The sequence below is a fragment of the Arachis hypogaea genome, chromosome 15 (genome assembly GCF_003086295.3).
Source record: "Arachis hypogaea cultivar Tifrunner chromosome 15, arahy.Tifrunner.gnm2.J5K5, whole genome shotgun sequence".
Taxonomy (NCBI): domain Eukaryota; kingdom Viridiplantae; phylum Streptophyta; class Magnoliopsida; order Fabales; family Fabaceae; genus Arachis; species Arachis hypogaea.
Window position 1 is genome coordinate 73,296,500 of NC_092050.1, and position 10,136 is coordinate 73,306,635.

General features: G+C 37.5%; 1 non-coding gene across 1 annotated transcript; it reads left to right on the plus strand.

Annotated features, from left to right (window-relative positions):
- Nucleotides 1-524: 524 nt before the first annotated feature.
- LOC112752788 (small nucleolar RNA R71) lies at nucleotides 525-628 on the plus strand. Its single transcript, XR_003177204.1, has one exon. It is a non-coding gene; the product is annotated as a small nucleolar RNA R71 (small nucleolar RNA).
- The last annotated feature ends 9,508 nt before the right edge of the window (nucleotides 629-10,136 follow it).

Genomic DNA, 10,136 nt, shown 5'->3' on the forward strand with positions numbered 1-10,136 from the left:
GTTTGTTATTGCCAAACTGTGCTCTCCTACCATTATTATTATTGAAGCCTTGATTAGGCTTCTGTTGATCCTTCCATAAGAGATTAGGATGATTCCTCCATGAAGGATTATAGGTGTTTCCATAGGATTCTCCCATGTAATTTACCTCTTCCATTGTAGGATTCTCAGGGTCATAGGCTTCTTCTTCAGAGGAAGCCTCCTTACTACTGCCTGATGCAGCTTGCATTTCAGACAGACTCTGAGAAATCATATTGACTTGCTGAGTCAATATTTTGTTCTGAGCCAATATTGCATTCAGAGTATCAATATCAAGAACTCCTTTTTTCTGAGTTGTCCCATTATTCACAGGATTCCTTTCAGAAGTGTACATGAACTGGTTATTTGCAACCATTTCAATGAGTTCCTGGGCATCTGCAGGCGTCTTCTTCAGATGAAGAGATCCTTCAGCAGAGTGGTCCAATGACATCTTGGACAATTCAGACAGACCATCATAGAATATACATATGATGCTCCATTCTGAGAACATGTCAGAAGGACACCTTCTGATCAATTACTTGTATCTTTCCCAAGCTTCATAGAGGGATTCACCTTCCTTCTGTCTGAAGATTTGGACTTCCACTCTAAGCTTACTCAACTTTTGAGATGGAAAGAATTTGGCCAAGAAAGCATTGACCAGCTTCTCCCAAGAGTTCAGGCTATCTTTAGGTTGTGAGTTCAACCATGTCCTAGCTCTGTCTCTTACAGCAAAGGGGAAAAGCATAAGTCTGTAGACCTCAGGATTAACCCCATTGGTCTTAACAGTGTCACAGATTTGCAAGAATTCAGCTAAGAACTGATGAGGATCTTCCAATGGAAGTCCATAAAACTTGCAGTTCTACTGCATCAGAGAAACTAATTGAGGCTTAAGCTCAAAGTTGTTTGCTCCAATTGCAGGAATTGAGATGCTCCTTCCACAGAAGTCAGAAGAGGGTGCAATAAAGTCACGAAGCATCTTCCTTGCATCTCCACCATTGTTGTTTGGTTCGGCCATCTTTTTTTCTTTTTCGAAAAATTCTGTCAGGTCCTCTCCAGAGTGTTGTGCTTTAGCTTCTCTTAGCTTCCTCTTTAGAGTCCTTTCAGGTTCCGGATCAGCTTCAACAAGAATGTTCTTATCCTTGCTCCTGCTCATATGAAAAGAACAGAAAAGAATAAGAATCCTCTATGTCACAGTATAGAGATTTCTTTGTGTGAGTAGAAGAATAAAAGAGTAGAATGAAGAAGAGAGAAGATGAAGAATTCGAACATAGAGAGAGAGAGAGAGAGAGAGAGAGAGAGGGTTCGAATTATAAGAAGAAGAGAAGTGTTAGTAAATAAATAAATAAATAGAAAGAGATGAGAGGGGGGAGAATTCGAATTTAATTAAATAGAAAAGAAAAATATTTTTATTTTTATTTTAATTATTAGTTAGAATTCGAATTTAAGAAGGAGAATAAAATAAAATTTGAAAACTAAATAAATTAATTAATTAAGAAGATTTTTGAAAAAGTGGTTAGTGATTTTCGAAAATTAGAGAGAGGAAAGTAGTTAGGTGGTTTTGAAAAAGATAAGAAATAGTAAACTTTTAAAATCAAACAAAAAGTCAAGTAGTTAATTGAAAAAGATTTGAAAATCAATTTTGAAAAGATAAGAAGTTAGAAAAGATTTTGAAATTAATTTTGAAAAAGATATGATTGAAATTTTATTTTGAAAAAGATTTGAAAAGGAAACTAAAAAGATTTGATTTTTGAAATTAAAGGTGATTACTTGACTAATAAGAAACCAAAAGATATGATTTTAGAATTTAAAGATTGATCCTTTCTTAATAGACAAGTAACAACTTGAAAATTTTTAAATCAAAATATTAATTGTTAGCATTAATTTCGAAAATATGAACTAAGAAAAAGATTTTGAAAATTAATTTTTTATGAAATTTTCGAAAAAAATTAATAAAAAAATAAAAAAGATTTTATTTTTGAAAAAGATAGAATTTTTAATTTGAAATTTTGACTTGACTAACAAGAAACAACTATATTTTAAAAATTTTTTATTAAGTCAATCCAAAATTTCAAAATTTATGAGCAAAATAAAGGGAAAGATATTTTTTTGGTTTTTGAATTTTTAATGAGGAGAGAAAAAAACACAAAAATGAAACAAAACATAAAAATTTAATATCAAAACAAAAAATGCATGCAAGAACACTTTGAATGTCAAGATGAACACCAAGAACACTTTGAAGATCATGCTGAACATCAAGAACATATTTTTGAAAATTTTTAAGAAAAGAAAGACATGCAAGACACCAAACTTAAAAATTTTTAATCTATAGACACTAATAATTCAAGAATGCATATGAAAAACAAGAAAAGACGCAAAACAAGAAAATACAAAGATCAAACAAAGACAATCATCAAGAACAACTTGAAGATCAATGAAGAACAATTCCATGCATGTGTTCTTCGAAAATTTAAAGAAAGATTAAAAAGATGCAATTGACACCAAACTTAAAACTTGACACAAGACTCAAACAAAAAACACAAAATTTTTTTTGGATTTTATGATTCCATTAAAAAAATTTTGTATTTTTTGAAAATAAAAAATAAAAAATAAAAAGCTTAAACATAAAATAAAATTACCCAATCTAAGCAACAAGATGAACCGTCAGTTGTCCAAACTCGAACAATCCTCGGCAACGGCGCCAAAAACTTGGTGAACGAAATTGTGATCTCAACTGCGCCAACAACTTGGTATGCACGATCATAATCTCAACTCTTTTTTACAACTCCGCACAACTAACCAGCAAGTGCACTGGGTCGTCCACGTAATAAACCTTATGTGAGTAAGCGTCGATCCCACGGAGATTATCGGCTTGAAGCAAGCTATGGTCATCCTTGTAATTCTCAGTCAGGCAGGTTCAAATGGTTATGAGGTTTTGATAATTAAAATATAAATAAAACATAAAATAAGATAAAGTTACTTATGTAATTCATTGGTGGGAATTTCAGATAAGCGTATGGAGATGTTTTGTTGCTTCAGAACCTCTGCTTTCCTACTGCCTTCTTCCAACCATGCGTTACCTCCTTCCATGCCAAGCTGTATGATCCTCTCGGATGAAAATAAATCCATATGTGCTGTCACCGCACGGCTAATCATCTGTCGGTTCCCGCTAGCGTCGGAATAGGACCATTGTCCTTTTGCACACTGTCACTTGTGCCCCACATTCGCAGGTTTGAAACTCATTACAGTCATCCCTTCCCAGATCCTACTCGGAATACCACAGACAAGGTTTAGACTTTCCGGATCTCAGGAATGCTGCCAATGGTTCTAGCCTATACCACGAAGACTCTGATCTCACAGAATAAAATACTCTATTGTCAGGAGAGGCAATCATGCGTCGTGAACCAGGAGGCCAAGAGATACACACTCAAACTATTGCAGATAGAACGGAAGTGGTTGTCAGGCACGCGTTCATAAGTGAAAATGATGATGAGTGTCACGGGTCATCACATTCATCAGGTTGAAGTGCGAGTGAATATCTTAGATAAGAAGTAGGCGTGAGTTGAATAGAAAAACAATAGTACTTGTATTAATTCATGAAGAACAACAGAACTCCACACCTTAATCTATGGGGTGTAGAAACTCCACCGTAGAAAATACATAAGTGAAAAAGGTCTAGGCATGGCCGTGAGGCCAGCCTCCATTATCTAAGGACTAAACGTTCCAAAGATGGTCAAAGGTAAAAAGACATAAAATAAATCTCTAAAAGTAATTTTTATACTAAACTAGTAACTAGGGTTTACAGAAAATGAGTAACTAAGTGCAGATAGTATAGAAATCCACTTCCAGGGCCCACTTTGTGTATTCTTTGGCTGATCATTGAAGCTATTTCGTGCTTAGGCTGTTCCTGGAGTTAAACGCCAGCTTTGGTGCCAGTTTGGGCGTTTAACTCCAATTCTGGTGCCAGTTTGGGCATTTTACGCCAAGATATTTTAGGCAGACTTTGAACGCCAGTTTGGGCCATCAAATCTCAGACAAAGTATGGACTATTATATATTGATGGAAAGCCCAGAATGTCTACTTTCCAACGCAATTGTGAGCGCGCCAATTGGGCTTCTGTAGCTCTAGAAAATCCACTTCGAGTGCAGGGAGGTCAGAATCCAACAGCATCTGCAGTCCTTTTTCAGCCTCTGAATCAGATTTTTGCTCAGGTCCCTCAATTTCAGCCAGAAAATACCTGAAATCACAAAAAAATATACAAACTCACAGTAAAGTCCAAAAATGTTATTTTTGAATAAAAACTAATAAAAATATAATAAAAAGTAATTAAATCATACTAAAAACTATGTAAAAACAATGCCAAAAAGGGTATAAATTATCCGCTCATCAATTACCCACACTCTTCCCCTTTGTTGCAATGTTTACACTATTGATACACCATTTGCTTTTACCGTTTTCTCACTTGCATGTTGTAGCTACCATGTAATTGAGACTCTCATTATTTGGCATTAACCCACCCATACTTCATTTGTTTTCTTCTCTTTATTTCTGGGTTACTTTTCTTCTTTTTCCTCTTCTTTCAGGATGGCCAACGAGGAAGAGAAATGGAAAAATTTTACATGGGGCGACAGACAAGTTCCTACGCACAATCTTTGGAGAAAAGCATCAGTGTAGCAACCCGTCCACCTGCACATCTCAACATGCACCGGGACGGTGCAATCTTTAAGTGTGGGGAGGTCGATACCGACTTCCGTGGGTTAGTTATTTCCTTCTCAACACCAATGTTTAATTTTTCTTGTTAAATTAGTTGTTACATTTGCATATTTGATTGCATGTTTGTTTGATTTTGTGCATATTTTATCACTACTTGATTAAAGTAATAAATTTCTTTTCAAGACCCTCTTTTATAGTATTTCACTAATTTAAATTAAAAATTTATGCTAAACTTGTTTGAGGATTGTACTTTGGAACATGAATCATAGCTGAGAACACACAACCTGTGAGACTTTGAGCTTAATTACATGGTTATACTATTTAACCATGATTTTTATTCTTGTGTGTTTTCTTCTCTATGATTGCAATCTTTGCTTTGTTATATTCTATATGTCCATTGTTTAGTGTATTTACATGCATACATATAATTGAGGCCATCATTTGTTATTAGCTCACTTATCCCAAACAGCCTACCATTTCAATTACCTTTGTTTGCCACTTTGAGCCTTTTAATCCCCATTTGTTCTGTATTTTACCACATCACTAGCCTTAAACGAAAAAATAATTAATTACCCCAATTGAATCTTTAGTTAGCTTAAGATAGAGATTGTGTATCAATTAAGTATGGGGAACTGTGGGAACCTGGGTTAATGGGAATGTGTTATGTTTCTAATTTATTTGAATATTGGAAATTTGGATACCTACTCATGTGAGACCAGAAAAAAAATTTAAAAATTCATGTGCATTGATATGTTATGTTTACCTTTATCTTAAAAAAAAGGGGGATTCAAATAAATAAAATAAGGGGACAAAATTACGCCAGTGTCAAGTTTAATAAAATATCAATGCATATGTGGTGAAATTAAAAGGAAAACTTGGATACATGAGTATGTGATACAAAAGTGGGAATTATGGGTAGCTAGGCATGATTTTAGAAGTATATAGAGTGTGTGTGTGTGTTAGGTGAGAGCTTAGGTTAGTCAAAGATTCATATTATAGCTCACTTGGCCATACATATATCCTCACCCTTACCTTAGCCTCATTACAACCTTGAAAAGACCTCATGATGTTTGCATTGGTATACTAAATTTTTGTTGATTGGTTAGATGAAGAACAAAGTCTAGAAAGACACTTGAGCGATTAGAGTGCATATACACTACCAGTGAGGGTTCAATGCTTGATTCTATATTCCCTGCTTTCATGAGCTATCTTCTTACAAGTTTACTCGTCTTTTATTGTGTGATTTGAATTAGTGGAATCCGATTTATGTTTGTCTTGGAGAATTTGTTTACTTTTAACCAAGTAGGTAGAAGTATTTTTGCATTTAGTTGCATTCATATAGATAGGTTGCATTTCATAAGTTTTACCATTCCTCTTCACTCTCTTATAGCTTCTCTTGAGCTTAGCATTAGGACATGCTAATGTTTAAGTGTGGGAAGATTTGATGCACCACTATTTCATGGTACATTTTGTACTTAATTGAGTGGATTTTATCCACTAAACTCACACTTATTCATATAATTCACATGTTTTACATTTTCCTTCCTAATTCTGTGCTATGATTGAAAACATGCTTCTTTGGCCTTAAATTACTAATTTTAATCCTCTCTTATTACCATTCGATGTCTTGATATGTGTGTTAAGTGATTTCAGGGTTTATAGGGCAGGAATGGCTTAGAGGATGAAAAGGAAGCATGCAAAAGTGGAAGGAATACAAAAAATTGAAGGAATTGCTGAGCTGTTAAGCCTGACCTCTTCGTACTAAATCGATCATAACTTGAGCTACAGAGGTCCAAATGAAGCAGTTCCAGTTGCGTTGGAAACTAACATCCGGGGCTTCGAAATGATATATAATTTGCCATAGTTGCCATGCTGTTAGGTGACGTGTATGCGTGGATCATGCGTACGCGTGACCTGGCGAAAGTTCAATCCATACGTACGCGTGGACGACGCGTACGCATGACAGAGCCACGTGCTGGACGCATCAGAAAAATGCTGAGGGCAATTTCTGGGCTATTTTTGACCAAATTTTCAGCCCAGAAACACAGATTAAAAGCTGCAGAGTGGGGGAATCAATAATTCATTTTTTTACACTTCTCATTATACATAATTTTAGGTTTAGATGTAGTTTCTAGAGAGAGAGGCTCTCTCCTCTCTCTAGGTTAGGATTTTAGGTTTAGCTTTTCTTAATTTGAGAATTCTACTTTGCTTTAATTAAGTTCTCTTCTACTTTTATTTGTTCTAGTACTTTAGTTTATCTGTTTCTCTTGTTGGTTCATTTATTTCTCCAATTTAGTTTATGAATTCTAATGTTAGATTTGATTTTCTTATTAATGCAATTTGAGGTATTTCATATTTATGATTGCTTTCTTCAATTTATGTTATTGATGCTTTCAATTGGTTGTTTGGATTTTATTATCTCTTATTAGTTTCCTATGTTTTTATGTTATGCCTTCCAAGTGTTTGTTAAAATGCTTGGGAGGGTTTTAAGTTAGATTTTTATGTTCTTGGCTTTGGTAGAGTAATTGGAGACTCTTGAGTTACCAAACTCCTTTGTTGATTGATAATTGAAAGTTGTTGGTTGATTTGGATCCCTCTAAAGCTAGTCCTTCCTTAGGAGTTGACTAGGACTTGAAGAATCAAATTGATTAGTCCACTTGACTTTCCTTCATAGTTAGAGGTTAACTAAGTGGGAGCAATGAACAATTCTCATCACAATTGATAAGGATAACTAGGATAGGACGTCTAGTTCTCATATCTTGCCAAGAATCTTTTCTAGTTAGTAATTTACTTTCTTGCCGTTTTATTTCCTTGTTCCCTATTTCAGAAACCCAAAAAGATACTATCTCATAACCAATAGTAACATCCTTCCCTGTAATTCCTTGAGAGACGACCCGAGGTTTAAATAGTTCGGTTATTAATTTTATTGGGTTTGCTTTAGTGACAAACAAGTTTTTGTACGAAAGAATTATTGTTGGTTTAAAAACTATACTTACAACGTGATTACTTTTGTGAAATTCTTTACTAGCAAAAATCCGTTCGTCAATTTCCCCTCACGAATGGCTTGCTCCAAGGCGTCTTTTAGGTCAAAGCAGTCTTGCATTTTATGGCCATAACATTTATGATAATTGCAGTACAAGCTCTTGTTCCCGCCTGTCCTGTCCTTTAGTTGCCGGGGCTTCGACAGAATCCCCTTGTCTGCGATTTGCTGGTACACTTCCGCGATAGGGGCCGTGAGGGGGTGTAGTTTGTGAATTTCCCCACCCGTAGAAACGGCTTAAACTGTTTTACTGGTGTCCCTTCCTTGGGGGCCTCCTTGGGTTTTTCCGCGTACCCGGGATGACGAGTAGGTGGGTTGGTCGGCTACCATTTGTTGGCTGCCACAACCTGGCTAACCTCCTCATCGTTGATGTACTCTCTTGCCACGTTTTGGATTGCCACGTTTTGGATTTTCTGCATGGTCCAGACGGGTTTAGTAGTGAGATGCTTCCTAAGGTCTTCGTTCAGTAGACCATTCGTCAAGTCCAGGCTGGCTACCAAGTCGGTCAAGCCATCGATTTCAAGGCATTCGTCGTTGAACCTATCCAGAAATTTTTGAGTCGGTTCCCCATTTCTCTGGGTGATGCCTAGAAGGTTGATCGGATGTTTGGCCTTGGCTTTGCGCGTGGTAAATTGTGCAAAAAAAATTGCGACTTATATCTGAGAAGGCGGTAATGGACCCCTATGGAAGAGCGTTAAACCACCAAATCGCGGGACCCGCTAACGTTATCAGGAAAGCTCGGCACCTCACTGTGTCGCCGACACCTTTCAGGTTCATCCTGAGCTCGAAAGCCGTCAGGTGTTCCTGGGGATCTTGGGTGCCATCGTATCTCATGTCCGTCGGCTTGTCGAAATGCTTCGGTAGCTGGACTTTGAGGATGTAGGAGTGGAAAGGGGTAGCTCCCATGATGATGGATTTTCGTCGTCTTCTCGGTCTTTCTCGCTTGGTCTCTTCATGTCCTTCCGACCCGTCCTGGGTCGTCTGGGACCGGGCATTTGTTCAGTGTCTGTTATCTCTTCGAGGGCTTCTGCCCCGAGCCTCCGATCTCCTTGGAGGAGATCGGGTACAGGAGAGACTTGGGCTAGGACGGTAGTGATCTTTTGCTGCTAGCTCTCTTTCTAGGTTTTGCACCCGGTGGCATAGCTCCTGCATGATTCTGGCATTATCGTTACCCGTACCCCCGAACGGGTGTCTCTCGTGGGAGCTGGAGGGTGGGTCATCTCTGCGAGAACATGTTTTCGTGTGCTCGTGGGAGGATGCCACGGAGGCTAACCTGCTCATCAAGCGGGTTCCCTCCTCCTAATGTGCTTCCTCTTCCTCGTGTTCGTCCCTCGGGCCCAACAGGAATCCATTCATGCCAGGGTCCCCACAGACGGTACTAATGTTCGGTGACTCGCGTCTTGAATGGGTCGGGAGTGATGAAGGTCTGGGGTTGGTGGGCCGCTGGCGGCTGGACCTGAATGGATTCCAAGGATGAGGTTCCACCGAACTGTCATGGTGAGCGGCGAGGGGAGACCACCTGTAAGGATTCCAACGCTCAAGTTAGGGTCTGTACGAAAGCGGCATTTAAGGTTAGGGTAGGTGACGTACCTCTGGGAGGGGTAGGACCCTCCCCTTATATACTCTGTGCTCGAGTGGGTCCCACATGAGCAGACCCTCTTTTCTGGAAGCTTCCTTCCAACTGTCCAGGTGCTGTGACCAGGAAGGAAAAAAGGGAATCTTGTAGGTTGGAGGACACGTCGGGTCAGCGACTTGGTATCCGGGTCCAACTCGATAACAGGCTGGACCAGAACAAATCCAAAGTGAAAGTAAGTAATTAAAAGCCTGCTAGCTGATTTAATTTTCTTTTCTCCTTTCTGATTTGACTTAAAGAGTTATATATTAGAAATCACATTGGCCTCCATCTATAGGTGATGTTCGATCAATTTAACCAGTTCTTGAACAAGTAAGAACAATTATGCTATTATAATTGTTTTATTTTGGCAAATGAATTTAAATACTTAATACTAAGGAAGTTGAATGTTTAAATATAAAATATGATCGTTCCATCCAATAGTTTGTAACTAGGTTATGTTAGAACTGGAAGAAGTTTAAAAGAATGACTATACTTTTAGTATTCAACAGCACAAGATTAAACAAGTACATGGGACAAGTTGATTTTTTCCGGTACAACTGAAATTCATAAATATAAAAATGAGATCAAGTACAATTCATAGGATTCATAAAATATTCGCCATCCAATGGCATGTAACTATAACACACTTATAATATACAAAGCCAAAAGTCTTTTGCTATGATTTTTAATTAAGATACTACTTAAAATATGTTTATTACCGTCGGATTTTCAATGGTATTTATCTCACTGTAATTA